The sequence below is a fragment of the Calypte anna genome, chromosome 5, assembly GCF_003957555.1.
Source record: "Calypte anna isolate BGI_N300 chromosome 5, bCalAnn1_v1.p, whole genome shotgun sequence".
NCBI classification, from domain to species: Eukaryota; Metazoa; Chordata; class Aves; order Apodiformes; family Trochilidae; genus Calypte; species Calypte anna.
In genome coordinates this window covers 2,116,506-2,135,003 of record NC_044250.1, presented here as the reverse complement: position 1 = coordinate 2,135,003, position 18,498 = coordinate 2,116,506, and the positions used below count along the sequence as shown (strand labels likewise).

The window sequence follows — 18,498 nt, the reverse complement described above, 5'->3', positions numbered from 1 at the left end:
GCTCATTCAAGCATCTCCCATGACAAAATGTGACAAAAATCAAAGAGACAGGAGAGACTGAGGGTTGTTCTTATCTACCATGTTCTGGTAGGATCAGGATCCTTGCTGGTTGTGTTATTTGGGAGCTGGGATTTTGTTGGTGCCCCTCATTTGGAAGAAAACATGAAATCTTTTTCCTCCAGGTCCTTAATCTGAATTTGCTCCACTTCAGGAGTGAACAACATTTGCAATTCCTGATTTTCCATCTCTGTTGACTAAGATAGTGGCCTTGGTCAGCCTTTCACTGGTTGCAGGTGACCACATCCAAAAAACAAAGACTTGAGTGCTTTGCAGAGGTGCCATTGCCTTGGCTTAGATGGTAAACCCACTGTCATGTTCAAATGGATTTACTAAACCTGTATGGAGAAAAAAATCAAAGGTGAAAAGTTATTCTAGCAGAATGGTGTATCCAAGGCCAGTATTAGCTGGTATTTTTGGAGATGAACTGGCAAAGAAAATATCTGGGAAGAGGAAAAATAGTCTCTGCTTGGACTTCTGGCACAGTTCTGATGATTCAGTGCTTTCTGTAGGACTCTAAGGCTTTCCACCTAAGCCTGAGGCATGTGCTTTTGACCTCCTCACTGGAGAACTCTCTGGCTACAAAGGGTGTGTGTCTGTGGTGAGAGAAGCACTATCTTACTGAAGTTGAGCAGGGAAAGGAAATGACTCAATCATCAAAAGGCCCTTCTTCCTCAGGGAACTGTCCTTAATCAGTATTATCCCGTTACAATAATACTATTTCAGAAGGACTGTGAACCAGAGCACGGCGTAGCCATGTAAACTGCTTCCTGTATTTGCCAAACAAAACAGCATTCAGCAATTAATAGAATTTAGCTATTAGTGCTGCTATGATAAAACAACAAACAGGGCTGCTCATCATGCAACCCATCTTGGTGTAATCCTTCTTCCAGGAAGAGTAATTTCTTTTGGATTTATGTTACCTGCTGCTCCAGGAAAGAATAAACAAGATCACTTGCATTTTGCTTGGCTTTAAGTGTCATAGCTCTGAAAATTGTCCTCATTACCCTTGCAAGAGCTATTGCAAAGCTTCCTCCTGGGATCCCCTGATTAGTCATTGCTTTAGTATTAAGCTGGGACACTTTGTGTTGCTTGCCAGGGATCCTGTACAATCTCTACCTTTTGGTGCTTGATAATAGGCAGCTCCCAAAGTTGGCAGTGGAAGCTACAGAATAAAGCAGTAGGTCCTTCAGAGCTTGGGGACCAGGAGTATTACAGAGATTCAGCTCATCATAATTAACTCTGATTAGACACAGCCACAGATGGGCAGCATCTCAGCAACAAATGGTCCATTTGTTCTTCTTTGATTTGATAGAAGCTCATAACATGACAGGAACATTCCACTCTCCCCTCCCTGCTGACCTTTCATCAGTCATCGCCACGGCTGAGCTCACAGGGACTGCAGGTTGACTTTCCTATGAGTCTGACAGTAAAATCCCACCTGGGATGAAACAGAAATTCCTGGTTCTGCAATCAAGACTCTTGCTGCTGCTGTATTTGGAATTGTCTTAACATCTGAGGCCCAGTGTAGAAACTGAGACTCTGTGCTTGCAGCATGGCTTAAGCATCCCATCAGCAGACAGGCTCCGAGCTGGCAAGCTTTGGTATCAGCACCAGAAAGGATGCAGCAGGTGAATGAAGCAAACAAGGCTGAGTAAGTGCTAGATAAAAATACTGGATAGTTAGATCAGGGTAGCAAGCATATGAAACATGTACTGGACAAAAAGCACTCTTGCAGAAGTTAATTTTGATGTGGAAGTTTTTAAATAATGCAAAGGAATCTTAAATGACAAGACAAACCTGCCTAGTGGCACTTGAAAGTTTTTATTCTTTGAAGATGAAAAAAATAAATAAAATCATTCAGGATGCCCAGTTACCCAGGATGATTTCAGCAATGTGAGGTTTACTCCTGAGAATAAATTAGCTGATAACCAAACAGACTTAGCATGGGCATTTCAATACACTTTGTAAACATTTGCTTTGAAGCCTTTCCATGGAGGCTGCAGAGGCGTGCAGAACACTGAGTCAGGACAGAGCTTGGGCTGGGGGGTTCAGAACCAAACCACAAAGTCAACCTTTGGGTTTGGGTTTGGCTCTGGGGTTTGGGGCTTTTTTACCAGTGTAGGAATTAGATGATGCAAATGCACAAGAATTACAATAGAAGAGAGGAAGAGAACTCATCTTTTTGCTTTTCTTGGAAGTACAGACTACAAACTTTAGGTTCTGCCTCAGCCAGTTTCTGATTACTGGCTCAATAGGAATGATAAAAATGCAGAATCAGTACAGTGGATCTTCTCATTGCAAGAGGTGAAACTAATAGCTTAAATTTATGGCTGATGTAACTTCAGTGAAGTCAGCAGATTTACACTACAGAGTCTAACCATATGTTTGGGCCATTTTATACATGATAAAGCTGAATGATGTTGATGATACTGTGACAGCTGTGCTGTCTTGTTTCAGCTCCAAAATGCCTCCAAACTTTCCAGTGTAAATAATCAAGAGGGGAGAAATAACAGTGAAGTTGCATATTTGATGCTCAAGGCTGTATGCTGGATTTGCAAGAAGAGCTTCAAAGAATTTGTCAAATAAAACCTAACTTCCCTTTAAGTACTCTGTATCCAAGTAAGATGTGAGCTGAACAAAACCAAAATGTCTGAATTCAAACTGTAAAGTTCAAAAAGAGATAATGATGGTACCAATGTAACCCATGTGAGCCATGGCTAACAACAAGTGACAAAAAAAAAATCATTATCTTAATACACTGACTGCCAGCAAGGGTAGAGAGCTCCTGCTTATCTTCTGAGCTTTACCTGAACTTCTGGACATAACTTGACAACAGTAGAGGGTAAAATTCCTCTCTGCATTGGAGGAGGTCTTATCTTTACAGTGCTTGGGGGAAAAAAATGGATTTGGGAGGGGCATTTGGGACAGAAGGGTTCTTTCCACTGGCTTTGGATTAGAAAATAAATTGATGGGGTGAGGAAGGATTGTCTTTGGAAGACTCAGGAGATGTTAATTCAGTTCTTGGCTGTGCCAGAGGTTCCCAGGGTGATCTTGGGAAGACTGCCTTGCCTGCCTGTGGAAATTTTCCATTTGCATCATCAAATGATACTGCATTCCTTTGCTTGTCCTTGGAAATTGTTTGTGTAGGATCCATCTCACACTTGTGTTTGTACAGCATCTATCAAACTGGGATCCCAGCTGAGGTAAAATTACAAAAAAGGACATCAAAGTATGGAGTAAGTGATTTGGTGAGAAGAATGTTAATTATGAAGTAATTCTTAAATGTGTAGTTCAACAAGCAAAATGTTACAACATTTTGTACTGCAGTAATACTCTTAATTTTAAATCCTTGAGTTAGATTGGTCTCGCTTCCTGCGCTGAAGCTAAAAAGCAAAAAGACATATTGACAAGAAAATATCTTGAATTAATTCTTTCTTGACAAAAAGTTGGCATGCTTGGATAAAAGACACAAGTCCAGGTGGATAACTACTGCACCTAACATGATACCAAGCCACTCTTTCTTGGGGGTAAAATGATGTTTGGCAAGATAACAGCAGAGTAAAAAGTTAACATTTTTCTAGCTTTAATGGCAAAGAATACAAAGGGTCAGGTCCACCATGCCTTTGTTAAACCAAGTCCATAGGGACACACCCAGATCAATCAAAACAGCAAGAAAACACAGTTAGCAGCCAGTTATAAGAGATTCTTGACAGGTTCCCCAATATTAATTTAAAAATGTATTTTCTTCAATGCTAGATTTGTCCCTGGCTATTAAACATCTGCTTAGATGTAGAAATACTTGAAAGATTACTTGGTGATAAAACTCAGAATAAAATAAAAGGTTTTCTAGAGCAGACTGATAGGTCCAGTAAAATGGATCCCCTTCTGATTGTCAACAGAGACAGCAGGAGAGACACTCAGATGAAATTTGTCTATGCTCAAGTTACTCAGACACTGTTAATTTAGCAAGTTCCCTTTGAGACAGCAACAGTAAAACAGTTGCTGGCATGAAACGTTTGCAGATGAAAGCCTAGTCCTCCAAAAATTCTCATATCATGCAAATATTCTGGCAGAACTCAACAGGGATGCATAAAACCTTTTGGTTAATAATGTGCCTACGTGGTTCCAAGTCAGTAGCATCCACAGTATTGATACCAATAAGCAGAACATGACTTTTCTCTCACCAAAACTACTATTGCAAAGAACTACCAGGGAGGAACATCTAAGAAAGGAAAACTACATTATAACTGAAATAAAATCACCTACTCAGTGGAAGTGCAGTGCCAACTACATGGAGTGAGAAATATTCAGAAAGAAGGGTTACAGACCTGTGACTCACGCTGGCAGTAGAAGAAAAAATGCTATGGGAAGAGAAGGGACTTTTGGTGATGTTCTGGATTAGCAAAAAGGGACTAAGAGCTGTGTCACTGGGAATATGGGATGCCTGCCTGCCTAATGGGCACCCAGAGCTGCTCCCCTTGAAGACTGTGGGTACCTGTTGGGGTGAGCTCCCAGAAAATGTTTGCTTGCTGTTCCCACCAGATCCTAGCTGTGGGAAGGTGAGAAGCAACCAGCTCTAAGTGTGGTATTCCCTTGAAGTCCTTCCTTAGAAGGTAAAAGCTTTTGAAGAGGGATGGTGGGAGGATTAAAAGATATTTCTGGCACATCCCTGACTGATGAAGGGAACTGCTAGAAGGCAACCTGGTCTTCCTGAAAATGTAGCAACAGCAATCACTAGAAATATGCAAATACTGCTGGCCCAAACCTTCCATCCCCACCTGAGGATGTCCTTTCCCAAAATTCTGTGAGCTCAGGGCTGCAAGTCTAAGCTTCCAAAACATGCAGCAAAATCCCTGAGTGGACACCCTACGAGCTGCTGAAGAGCAGCTGAAGGAGCTGATAAAAGTTACTTAACAACAGAGCTGGAAACAAAAGGTAGAAACCCAGCTCAGGCAGATGTTGCTGAGCACTTTCTCTGCAGCACCATGATAATGAGGAGACAGCTATCCCTCCTCCCATATGTCCTGGCATCTCAAAAAGAGTGAGCAGAGAAGGAGGAAAGGGAAAGGCTGTGTGGTCAGCGGGTGGGGTGAGACCACCACCTCTCACCCATCCTTATCACCCTCCCCAGAGACACAAACACTCCTTTCACAAGGGTGTGTAAAATAGTCTTCAAAGCGATAGCAACGGAACCAACTGAGAAATGGCCTGTAAAAAGAATTAAAAACAAAAAGTTGTGTTGTTTTTTTTTCCTGCTCTCTTTTTTTCTCTAAACACATCCTGAAAGCACAAGCAGCAGCCCGTGGCCCTGCATAGCAAAACATCCACGTTAAGCAGATCACCTCTGAGGGTCCCTTTCTCTTCTTTTTGGGAAGGGACACCTCCATACACCCTTCTGTCAAATTTCTCAGTATGTGTCACATGTATTTCACACTGACAGGAAAAAAGGGAAGTGTACCAAATGTATAGAGTTCTGAGAAACCCAAATACTTGTTCTGCAAGTTGCTGGCCATCTTCCCCTCTGTTGCAGTGGGAGCTGCAGGGGCTCAGCAGCCTCACTGCAGGCAGATACAGATATAAAAAATTAGGGGTTCACAGGAGGGAAGGGGTTCTTGAAGCTCTGAAAGTGAAAATCCTATGGCCAGTGGAAGAGAGGGAGAAAGAAGAGGAAAATAAGAATGAAAAGAAGTGAAGGGAGGTTGTAGAAGAGAAAAAAAAAATGTTAAGGAATGAGATGTTATACATGTTTAAGGTCAAAAATGTAGCTGGAAGACAATGAAAACAAACCACGTGGTTTACTGTCAGAGAAGTAATTGAGTGCATCTGTTCTTACAATCAGCCATGTTTATAGAGTAATACACAGGAGGACTTTAAAACTCCAGTCATAAATATAGTGCTATTTTTTTCATAATAGAGACATGAATAATAATGCACAGAAGCAAATTCAAAGTCACAGTCCAATGAAAGCTTATTGTTACTACAGAGCAAAATTCTGATGAAAGTAGTAGTCAAAAGATCAAAGCTGTTTTTAGAGGGAGTAGTAAGAGGAAAACAGTGTGGCTTCAGATCAGGATGAAGTTGCATTAATCAGATATGCAGATTTTCACAGTTGATGGGGAAAAAAAAAGGAAGAATGGGGTTTGAAAGTGCTTGTTCTTCTCCTTGGTGTTATGAAGGCATTTGATTTGAAGGAGCCATTACAGAACATAGTAAGAATGATACAGCATTCAGATCAGCACATTGGGAGAATAAATACTGGGAACTCCTGCAGTGCTACAAGAATTGGCAGAAAATTAAGCAAGTGGTTTGAACAAAGTATGTTATGAAACAAAGGGCTATGGATGCACCAGTGCTTTCATCTTGTACTTGAAATGGACATTAGGATGGCAAATAAGTTAAAGCATGTGACAATGGAAAATCGAAATGACATTGCATAATTGTCAGATAAATGAGGTAAACCTGATTCTCTTTGCTAATTAACAAAATTGCTGCAGTCATCTTGGGTTTTAAGATCTATTGATATGAGAAAGTGTTCCTCTCTTGGACGGAACAGGCATTTTTAATAAATACCTAGGGACTGAATTGGCACTAAGAAAAAGGAGGAAAAAGTAAAAAGATGTGCTTAGCCAAAAGCTGAAAACATGAAAACACATATGAAAGAAGAATGACACAGAAATTAGGAACAGACAAGGATGTCAAATCAACGTTTGGGGCTGGCTATCTGGAAAAATGACCCTATAAGGAGGGACATTGGAGTAGGGACCTGGGTGACAGAATACCAAAGACATTCATGTATGCTCATGCCTAAGGGCTAAACTGATCCCCAGCCCCATGGCCAGACCTTTCTGATGGGAATGGCACTGAGATGGATTTGACAAAGGCAAAAGCTCAAGCCAAGGGTGTTACACAACTCCTGAGTCTGCAAAAATAATGAGCCAGGAAAGAAGACATATTAAAGTCTCTGCCTTGGCCAAATTCCAACTCAATTAATTACAATCTGCCTTTTAAAATTCCCCCTGAAGTTTCATCTAGATAATATATTCTTCATGCATGTCCTGTGAGGCTGAGAAGTGTCACAGCCCACTGCTGAGCCACTGTTTGCAGCCTGCACGATTTCTGCCTGCCATGCTTTGGTTAGGTCAAGTTTTTGAAGGCCTTGGGACCCTTGGAAATGAGAAGTGCTTGGTAGAAAGAAAGCGATGAAACCATAGAAAAACAGCGACAGTCACTTTGCTGTAAATCTTCCTGATGTGCAGTTTTTCGGTAAATGTGCTCAGAAAGCCTCACTTCTGCTTTCTAGTGGTGGTAGGTGAGAAATGCAGCAGGAAAAAAAAGTGACCTACTCAAAAGAAAATCAGCTTTGGATCCCTGAGCATTATTAAAAATCCTGAAGATCAGACTCAACCAAAAATCATGCTGTTTTTCCTTATGAATGTTGCATTTACCTCTCACCCTGATTTTTAATTAATGATACAAAGTCTGATTCCTCTCTTGTAGTATGAACCCAACCCTACATAGAAAGCAAAGGATACTAAAATCTCCAATATAATTTTCATTACAACAGGTCCTGCTGCATCCAATTCTGCTAATACTGAAAAAAACTCTGCCACTATCTGGACAGAAAAAGAAACCCTTCCTTTTCTGCCAGAAGACCTTGTAAGAAGCTGGTTTTCAAACTAGCAGAAGCAGCAACAAATAGGAAATGCAGATCCCCACAGAATTTTTCTTGACATAAGAATTTGTTGCTCCTTTTGCTTTCCAACCAAGCTCAGTATCTGTAACTAACACTGCTGCTCTAGAAATCTGAAAATTAGGCTAATGATATATTAGCCTCAAAACTGATGAGTGCAAATGTAAAGACTTGATGTAAGCTTAACTTAATGAGCAGTTCCCAAATGTATACATTTCTGCACACTTGAAATAACTAATTAACCCAATAGTAACCTCCTCCCCTCTCTCCTCTCATAGCTTTCCTCTTTTCCACAAGGAGAATGCTTGTTCCAGAACTGGTTTCTGCCACAGCACCATTTGTTCCATTTTTTGTAAGGCAATGCTCTCACTTCTGTCCTGACTTGGAAACTCTCCTGCAATGCTTACATGACCAGTTCAGATTATTTGTCACTGTTTAGGATTAATATTGGCATGGGACACCAAATGCTGACAGATTTGGTTTTGGTGTTCCCACAAAGTTGGTGATCTGAGTGGGCAGTGAGGACAGGAAAAATCTGCAAATTGATGTTTGGGGTGAGGAAGGTGAGGGGAAGAAGGGTAATTTTCTATCAGAGGGCATGAACTACCTTGAGACCATTCAGTGAATTCCTGTAGGGAGGCACAGATCCCTACTTAATGTGCAAGTAGGGGGGCAGAGTTCTTTACTGCCTTTGCTAACGAGACATTTTTGGCTTTTTAAATAAAACTGGCTTTGGAAACTGAACTTTAAAGAGGAAGGACAATGTGCACCCTGCAGCAGTTCTGTCACTGAAGGGCTTCATTGTCTTTTTTTTAATCTCTATGGAGGTCTCAGTAGTAATCTCAAGCCAGTTCCAGCCAAAACTCTAATACACTGACAAATTTTACAAACTCTGAAAGTTTTAAAACTTTCAGTACTTCATTAAAAAATGCCATTGACTACTCATTCTCAGAAAATGGACTCCATATATTTCCTCAAGAAAAATAAAACAAAAAAAAAATTACACCTTTCAGGACAAACACTTTCAAGATTCTTTTTTCCTAGCAAACATCTCTGATGTGCCCTTTGCCACTAGGGATACAGATGGCACTTGCTGAGGATAATGGTGACAGAACATTAAGAAGTTGAGGATTGTCTCTATTATTTCATCAGACTCTTCTTCACTCGCATGTGTAGGCCAGGAGTATTCAGAACTGGACTCCTCTCCAAGATGTCTCCCCATTCCTCCTTCACACCACAGTCATTACCCCATGAATCTGAGAGTTTTGGAGTTCGAGGAACGAATTAAAAATGGATTTTTCAAGTGGCTCTTGAACGCTCTCTAGTGGTTAAAATAGTAAATACTTTTAATGTCATACACACCCTTTTCAACCCATCTTTAATAAATCACAGTGACTCAGGTATCTCCCAGTTAAAAAAAATTTAGAATGATGGTTATTATAATAATTGTCATAATCATTATAATATTTTCTTAAAATGTATTATTGGGCACCAGAGAAGTGTTTTTCACTATGCAAACTACAAAGAGTGAACCTAATAATATCCTTCCTGTTTATCAAGTCTCATTTCTCTTTGTCTTTGGCCAACTAACAATTTTCATCCTAGACTCAGTTTGCAAAGGTCAGCAGTCACTGAAAATTCATGTTATCCCTAAACATGAATCAATTCCTCTTGCATGTTTTCACCACATATTTCAGGATTCCTTACTTTCTAGAGTAGCCATTTGAGCTCCTCACAGAAGCCTTGAATGTATGTCACAAAAAATGTTAAGTCTTCATTTCACAGCAGCAAGCAAAGGTGAGGAATAACTAGATGACCCAGTTATGGAAATCTGGCAACTCCAAGACCAAAGGACAGATTAAAGTAAAGAACATGCCTCAGACAGTAATGACAAAATGCCTGAGCTGTTTTTTGAATAATTAATAGATCACAAGCTTGTGTCCAAGGGAATATTTGCATGAAACATTATTTACATATTTCTTCAAATGTTAATTGCAACCTGTCTTACAAAAACAAACACACTGGCTCACAGACACACTATTTGAATGTGTTAATTTTTTTGGTCTACCCCCTGTTTATTTAGAGACTGTGTTTGTTTGTCTGCCCTTCTTGTCACAGTTACTACCATCATCATCATCATTATCATCATTTTAAACATCAGACTGCTTTTCAATTAGTCTGAAGCAACTTGGAAAGGTGCTCCAGTAACAACTCTACACAAGGATTTAAGGTCATACAAGGTGCTTTGTAAGTACTGCATCCCAAGACTTACTTCAGAACATTTGGCAGATTCAGATTTTGATGCAGAATTCCTTCATCACAAGCAATGCTACACATCTCTTACAGAATAAGCCATCACCAGCCAAATAAAGGAACTTTTGCAGGCTCTTGAACCCAACTAATTCCTGCCACAACACCAAGCACTCCTGGGATTGCTCTGAATTACATCAGCCTTTGCTGACTTCCTGGTAGCAATCTGTATTTCCAAAATAACTGGAATTCAGTGCTTCTCTTTCTCTAACCTCATCTTCCACTTCCAGCTTCCTCCAGATTGCTACTGGACCAGGGCTTTCTCCCTCTCCAGCACCTGTCCTACCTACTGCTGCCAACCACAGGTCTTAGTTCTTGCCTTCAGCTCTCCAAGTCCAACAAAACCTCCTGACCCCAAATGGAGTTTGTTACAGACACTGATGCACAACAAAACTTGAGGGCAGGCCTGTGAGGAGCTGTTGTAAGCCTGCTTCCAGCCTGCATGTTTGCAAGGGAAACTTTTTGTTAACCAGCAAATTGCACTCCCTGATAATTTTTCATGACATTTCCCAGCCGTCACCTTGATGACAATTTCTTGGTTATTAAGTAATTAAAACATGATGTAATTAATTTTACTTTCTAATTAGATAATTGTTCTGTCATTGCAATTCTCAGTGTAACATGTCATTATTGCAGTATGTTAGTTACTAATGTCAGTGAATCAAATATATATTTTTAAAACCTGAAATCGTGTGTTGGTCCTCAGATGAACTGGGTGTGCTTGTTCCTCCTCAGAGAAAGCTGTTCCCAAATTTCTTAGTTCCTCAGCTGCAGTAGGCTGTTATCCTGTTTGTTTATGTCTCAGAGAGCTTCCTGGTTAACAGCTCCATTGCTCTTCAAAGACATTTATAACCCAGTCTTTGCTGGGGTACTGGGGAAAAGAATTGCCCACTGGACTTAAAGAGTTTGGACTTGATGAGTCCTTGAATTTTATTTTATGTCTGCAAAAGATAACGTGGCAAAAGCAACTGGCTATGGTCATGCCAAGGCTACCAGGGACTGCTCCACAAAGGAGAGCCTGGAGCAAAGCACAAGGACAGCACAGGGGCAGTGACCCCACTGAGCAATCCCAAGGCACTCAGGTTCATGGTCACTTCCACTGAGAGGCCACCAGACAAGGTGAGGGAGAAGTGAGGGTTTGGTTGTAATCAGCAGGTGAGAGGGATGATCAGGTGTCTTCTACAACATAGCTGAGGCTTGGGGGCTTGCAAAAAAGCCTACTGAAACACAGGCAAAAATTAGGAAGAAATCAGAATATATGCAGATCTCTTTCCCTGTTTTTACAGGACTTTTCTAGCTTGAGGCTTTTTTGAGCAGAAGCAATTGCAATATTTCAGTGGAAGCATTTTCCAGCTTCCCTGGGCTGTATGTGGCACATGGCTGCCTTCAAGAGTTTTGAATAGTCAGGAAGAAAAGGGGCTGCTGTGCCAGTGGGACCTCCTAAAGACAAGTGTGCCTTTGAGAGGCAGATGTGACACCAGTGTATTTGGAAATACTTTTTTAATGCAACCATTATTTTTTTTCCAGAGAGACCTTTGGTATAAGGTCTGTGATCAAAACAGCTGACCATCAAATACTGACTGTAGTGTGAGAATTATTGACCCATTCTTGCTCACCTCTGGACTGCAGATATTTTATATCTACAGGGTGAAATACTTCCTGCATTCTTTTCATGCAAGGGAAGACACAATTCTGTCCACTGTGAGGAAATGTCCTATATATTGTTACTTTATCTCCAAAACAGACAGATAGGTTGACACTACAGGAGTAGATACACAGACAGGAAGAGAGAAAAGTCTTTAAATATGGTTAATATATTGTGAACCTCAAAATCTAGCAAGCTTGCAGGAGAACTGCAGTTCCTCAGTATCTTTAAAGACAGGACATTTGTGCTTACTGATTAAATGAAAAGAATCATAAAACACTGTGAATTTTTCAACTTTGTGGTTACATTAATAGAATTCAGATTGTTCAGAGGAACTGTAATGTACAACTTCCATCTGTCCTTTGTTAAGTGTAGAGGTTTCAAACACTGTTGTTTACAGCAGCATCCAGCTCTTTTAGTCATGCTTACTAAGCACATTTTTATTTAAAAAAAAAAAAAAAAAAATCTTGTATAAGACATTTGAAGTGTTTCCTTTTCCTTTCTGACCATGCTGTACTGGAGAACAGATATTAGGTTATGAAGTGTAAATGCTCTGATAAAGCCTGAGATAAACAAGTACAGAAAAGCCAGACTGCAAAGAAATATCTTCTAATCTCAGTGTACAGGGATTTACACCTCAGACTATTTTCTGCTTTCACCATGTGAGAAATTTTGCTGTTTAAAAGCTCATAATATGAGTTTTTTCAGCTGGGAAACAAAATTAGAGCAACAAGTTGATCTAGCCACATGCAAACTGAGCTGTACACTAGGCCTTTCTAAATTAAGTTAGAGATGCTCCACCTTTATTCACCAAACATCCAAAGTGATTGTGAAACACTGGAGATGAGAAGGAAAACACAAATTTCTCAAAACCAAACTGTGTAAAGCTACTTAATTTCCTTCCATGAAGAATATAACACAGATAGATTAGAAGGAGATGACATATTCTGACTTGAGTAAGTGTGATACAGAAAAGTGCCTGATAGATGTAAAGAAAACCCAAAAATGGAATAGAAAATGGCTGTTTAGGAAAATGTTTTGGTTGGAGCTGCAGAATTTTGTCATAGCACTACCCAAGATTTTCCTGAACAATAAGGAAATAATACAAAACTACCTGATATAATTTACAAATGCAGAAAGAGGACAGAAAAAATAAATTAGAGGGGGGAGAGGAGTTGATTAGTCTGGATTGCATGGTAAACTGGGCCCATTCAAATTAGTTAATTCAGGCAAGTATAAAGCCCTAAGAGGTTCTGAGCTGCTTTTCAGTGTTGAGACTTCTTTGGTATGTATGACCAAGCTACTCCCTTCCTATGTCAGGACTTTGTACATTAACATGAATGCTTGATCTACTTTGCATATAGTTTATGTAGCAAAATAGTGTCCCAGCCTGGTTATTTATTGCTGTAAGCTGGAAACTTTTGTAAACAATTGCTTCATTCAACATCATGACATCAGTAGACATGTGACATCAGTAGAAACAAACACATTTTAAAATGATTTCCCATCAATAGCTATGTAGAGAAATCTATCATTTAGGGGAATTTAATCAATTTTTGCTGGACTGGATTGGAATTATGCTACTTTTAACTAAACATGCCATTAGACACCATTTAATCTCCTTTGAGCCCAAATAATCTTTTGAATTCCTTATTGATCTTGCTGCTAGCATTTCAGTGTTCAACATTTGTGATAAAAACCTTGTAATTTAATTTTCTTCAGACAAAAGCATATGCTGAGCTTTCAATCCTTATTCAAAGAGAGGTTTATTTTGTCTGGGTCTAATTTTATTATGAAAATTAACCAGCCTGTGGGTTTAGATAGAATGGGAATTTCTCTCCAAGTAAATTCCTTTGGGAAAAGGAAACCTACAGAAAAACAAAGCAATAACTTTCTAAAACTGTCTGATAAGCAGAAGAAAACACAGCTTTTGAAATCTGCACAGTGGCCTCTGTTAAGACAGTTAAACTGAGTGAAGGTTCAGATTTTCCCAGGCTCCTGCTCCCAGAGACGACTCCTCTGGGTTCCTTCTCCTGCAGATAAAGAGTTCTGTTCTCCATAGTGAGTCTACAACTCAAAGGCAAATAAAGATATTGTTGACTCCTGTTAATTACTCTAGTTTGAATTTGCTATTTATTAAGTTAAAGTATTTTGGTTTGGTTCTTTTTCTAACCATAATCCTTGCCTAGTTAACCTGGGAACTGCAAATAGAGGTTACTACTTCATACTGCCTGTACAGCACCAGAGGAAAAGCATCTGTTCTTCAAGTCAAGCTGTGGTTCCCCTTACTCCTTTTGTTCCTGTCCTGTTTTCAGTGGCATTTGAAGTTTGTAACATTCACTGAGATCAGCCAGGGAACTGATTGATGAATAGATTTGTGATAATGTGCAAGATGGGAAAGCTGCCAAGATGAAGGGGTGGTTGCTGTTTTGGAGAAGTGGGTAACAGGAAAATGGAAGGACTCAGGGCTCTGGTGCCAGGTTTGGGTAGACAGGAGACTGTCTCCATTTGGCTGCTTTGATTGCCTCAGAGGAATGGTCAGAACAAGGCAGAGCTGCGGAGACACAGCTTGCTCTTGGAGCAACATGAGACCTCACTCTTGTTTGTAGCTCGTGGGATACTGAGGAGAAGTAATCATGTTTTTCTTTAGATTTCTTGTTTAATTGGGGAAAGAACAACGGAGAAGGGGTCTGGTAGTACTTACTTACCTGTAGGATTTTCCCCAGAGGGAGCAGCAAGGCTTGTGTTGGACAAAAGCCCCATAGCAAGTGGGCAAAAGAAATAAATCTGAAATAGGAAGGGCTGAGAAGGTGTGTTGGGGTAACAGAAATGATTCAAAGGAGGATCAGAAAAACGCTGCCTGAGACATTACTTCAGTGGGGAACCTCTATGTCCTGACAGAATACTTATACAACTGTTGAGCCCTGATTACACCATTAAGCTTTAAACTTGCTTCCCCTCTGTCTTCTTTTTCACTGTGTGTTTTAAGTACACACATCTGGACTGGTTTTGCTTTTCTGAGGGCTGGGAACTGAGATGCAAACAGAAAAGCTGTATTCAGACTTTCCAATTACACATGATGTAAAATAACGATGAATGAAACCCCAGAGTGACCTCCAGTTTGAGAGATGCTTCCTGAGAAAATGAAGATTAAATCTAAGTGCCTCCTAAATCTGGATCCCCAAACTGCCCTCAGGGAGAGGCCTCCCTCATCCTGAGTAATTTTATGTTCTACAGGTTCAAATTTGTGGAAGTGGTACACAATCTCCTGCTGAGACTTTCTCTCTGCTCTCACCCTTCTCTAGTGACAGAACAATTGTTACCCCAAAATCAGCAACTCCAGAGGTGACCTTCATTTGCACAGCTCACAAACATGAGATAGAGAGCCAGCTCCCTACAAATAAAAAGATTTGATCTGCACCATCATTATGCAGAAGTGTGATTTCCACCAGACAGATAACATCAAAGAAGTCAAGAGGTAAGGAGACCTGAATCCAGATTTACAGGGAGGTCACACCACACGTAAAGAAGTGGCCACTTATCTCTAGGAAATGCAAAGGTTGAGCCTCACAGGCTAATTACAAGTTGGTTGTGCTAGAATTTACCAGGATACAGCTTACTCACATATCAGTAGTTCAACACTTCCTTAAAGTAATAGGGTCAGGCCTCAACTCTTCTTTGGTGGTGGGGAGTTCATTTGTAGAGTTTTCTCTGCCAGGCACTGATGCTCCGTGTTGGTGGCACAGAAGTGCAACAAAATGGTGGTCACTGTTTTTTGAGGAATGGTGTAAAAGGGGTAATGAATACATGACAGCATGACCTGCCTAAAATTATAAGCACGTTAAGTATTAAAAGATAAGAGTTGAGACTGACTATGCAGTGCAGTTTGTTTGTTTGCAAGTTATTTTCAAATTAATTTTACAAGTAGGGAAGTTTTATTTCTAAATTTGATGGAGAGTAGGGGACCACGAGTACCTCAGCTGTGCCCAGGCTGCTCCAAGAGTCTGCTGAAGGGTCTGGGATCTGGAGTGGAGCCAATGCAGAGCAACTTCAGTGTAGTTCTGACACTGAGTTATGCTGGAATACAACAGTGACAAATGGTTTTGGTACAAAGTCACTGTCATAGAGTAAGAACTTTTAAAAATTATTTTATTAAGGCTTATCTCATGCTAATTTAACAAGTCTCTCTTTCAAAAGTAAAAGATGAGTCCTCCTTTTGCAGTCCCTGTGTAAGATAAATACTTAAAGCTTTGCTTGTGGTTACTTATGTTACTTATCCCTGTAAACTTAGCAGCAGCCTCAGTTCCATCCTTGGCTAACCAAACAGGCATCCAGTGTAATTATAAAGAGCTTTGAGGCAGTAATTGTCATGTAATTATTGCTCATGCAATCTCACATAATAACTGCTCTCAGGAACAGTATTTTTCACTTTTTTTCTTAAATATACCATGAACATTTGCTATTTTGTTATGCTTTCCCATGACAATTCAGTATCTCATGTTGGTGGATAAGATCAAGGATTTATTCTGGTCCAACATATATTCCTAATTTATTATCACCAATCCTCCCACCAGCTCTGATCTTTCTTTTATTGCAGATTTTTTTTAGCACTTCAATAAGTTTTGAGTACAAACTGCATCAGGATCTTAGGGCTTAGCTGAATAAAACCTTGCCTGAGCTTTTGAGCTTACACAGAACTGTAACAGCAACATAACAAAGAGGAGGAATTAAGAGGAATGGATGAAACACTTTCCTATAATATTAAAACATCGTATTTTGTGGTTAAAAAGCATCAATGTGCTTCACATGTTCACAAAGACATTGATTTCACTTGGGGAAAAAATTATTTTAATCCTCACGTGAGGGGCTTAGAGAAAAAATGCATAAAAATTAAGCATTGTAAATATAATGGCATTAACAAAACCTTCTTGGTGAACAGGGAAAAGAAACGGACTTGTAGCACTTGAAGACATTTCTTTTATACTTTATTTAACTGAAATAATTGGGTTGGGTGGTTTATTACTTGTCACATAACCTGTTATGCAAAGAGGTGATTTGGAAAGCAAATAATCTAATATAAAATGCCAGTGCATCAAGGTGCTAGAGAAAAATATGCAGGCACAGGCAAAAAGTAGAAGCAAATGGAATATTTAGAGATGGAATAAAGAAAAAACAATTTGACCATTTAAAATTAACTACTGGAGCATGAGGGTAAGGAAAGCAACTTCTTGCTGGATTATCAGCTTGAATTAACTCCTGGGAAGCAGGAATCAGGGTGGAAACAAGGACAAGGGCAATTGCATACATGGATTTGGTCAGGAAGGGTTATGAGCTCTCTCTCTTTTGATGGTAGAGAACCATTTGGTTGGCCCAATTTAAGTAACAGCACTTGTGCCAAGGTAATCATGTGGATCCATGATTAAACAGATAAAAGATAAACTCACCCTTTAAAATAAGGTACAAAAATAATCTTCAACTGGTATTACAACCAAAAATTTTACCTCAAATGAGCAGTTACTAGGAACTACATTTTTCAGGGCCTTAAATTCTAGAGATCTTCCACTCTTATTCCAGAAAGACAAGAGAATAAAACCTAAAACCATTCCAATGTTATTAGCTCCCCTGCCCGCTAAGGAAGTGGCATTTCATTTTCAAGCTGTACCTCTCTAAGCTGGCAGAATATTCATTCCAAAATCTTCTCTGCTTCAGAGATGACCTGATGTTATTTCAGGGCAATGCCTTTTAACTAAATCTGAAGTAATTACTCGTTCTCAGCATGAAAGCAAAGGTTCAGAAGGTGCTCAAAGGCGCAGCTGTCACAGAAACGTATAAAACTAAAAGCAAGTATTTTATATGGATTCAGGGGTTGTCTTTGGAGACAAAGCAACCTGTGACACAAATTCCATTAGGAAAGGCAGACGAGGCAACCATGACTGAAATGCGGTTAATAAGGGCCCATCACACCTGTGGCACGCCACCTCTCCGGAACCCTCCCACAGTTTTAGGTACATGCCTTAAAGGCATTCAGCGGCAGAAAACATGTTTTGGAGTCATACTTATGGCAGCAATGGCCTCGCTCCCGGGAAGGCGAGAGCGCTGGGACGAGCTCGCCTCCGGGGTGACCCTCCCGCCACCTCAGACCCATCGCCTCAGTGAGGCGGGCCCCGGCAGCGCCTCGCTCCCCAAGAGCCGAGCCCAGCCCAGCCCCGTCGGTTGTTTCACCATGCAGTGCCACAAGAGAGCACCGGGAAACACAGACCCCGACATCCCAGCGCGTTTAGGAGCTGTGGGACCAGACCGAACCGAACCCCTGCCCGCCACCGCCGGCGGGCGTGATCCTGAGGCGAGCTGCCCCGCCCCGCTATTGTGTCTGGCGCCGAGGCGCCCGCCGCGCCTGAAGGACCCTCCGGCACACAGCGCCGCTGTCGGGAAGCGCCTCCTCCGCCTGGGCAAAGCAGGCGGGCTCAGGCGTTCTCGAGAGGCAGACGCAAGAGGTGAAGACCCCGCGCCGCGCGCTCCCGTGGCCGCCTCGCCTTACGCGCTGGCGTGCGCGCCCCCGCTCTCTCCCCCAGTAGCGCGGTGCGGAGGTAGCAGGAGCAGCGCGGGCGGCGGGGCCGGAGTCGGCTGAGGCGGCCATTCCACGAGCGAGAGCGCAGCGCACCGAGTTCTTCCCCCCCTCCCTCCCCCGGGCCACTCACGCAGAGGGTGAGGAGGGTGACGAGGCCCCTCCGGACACCGGCGGGGTGGGGGCGGTGGTGATGGAAGGGGTCGAGCTTAGGGGGTGTGGGTGTGG

At 41.2% G+C, this 18,498-nt stretch overlaps 1 protein-coding gene and 1 long non-coding RNA gene across 5 annotated transcripts in view; one reads left to right on the top strand and one right to left on the bottom strand.

Moving 5' to 3' along the window:
- Positions 1–216: 216 nt before the first annotated feature.
- LOC115598382 lies at positions 217–18,475 on the bottom strand. The gene is made up of 4 exons (XR_003987612.1): positions 18,404–18,475; positions 15,681–15,782; positions 15,330–15,473; positions 217–395 (listed from the first exon to the last, which is right to left on the bottom strand). It is a non-coding gene; the product is annotated as an uncharacterized LOC115598382 (long non-coding RNA).
- Positions 18,242–18,498, top strand: part of CAPRIN1 (cell cycle associated protein 1) — a 33,669-nt gene continuing 33,412 nt past the window's right edge. For 2 of the 4 annotated variants that reach the window (XM_030451217.1, XM_030451212.1), the window contains exon 1: positions 18,257–18,410. The gene's annotated coding sequence lies outside the window, so the exon portion shown is untranslated. Of the gene's footprint in view, positions 18,411–18,498 lie in introns of all 4 variants that reach the window. The other 2 variants (XM_030451215.1, XM_030451214.1) reach the window with 2 other exon arrangements.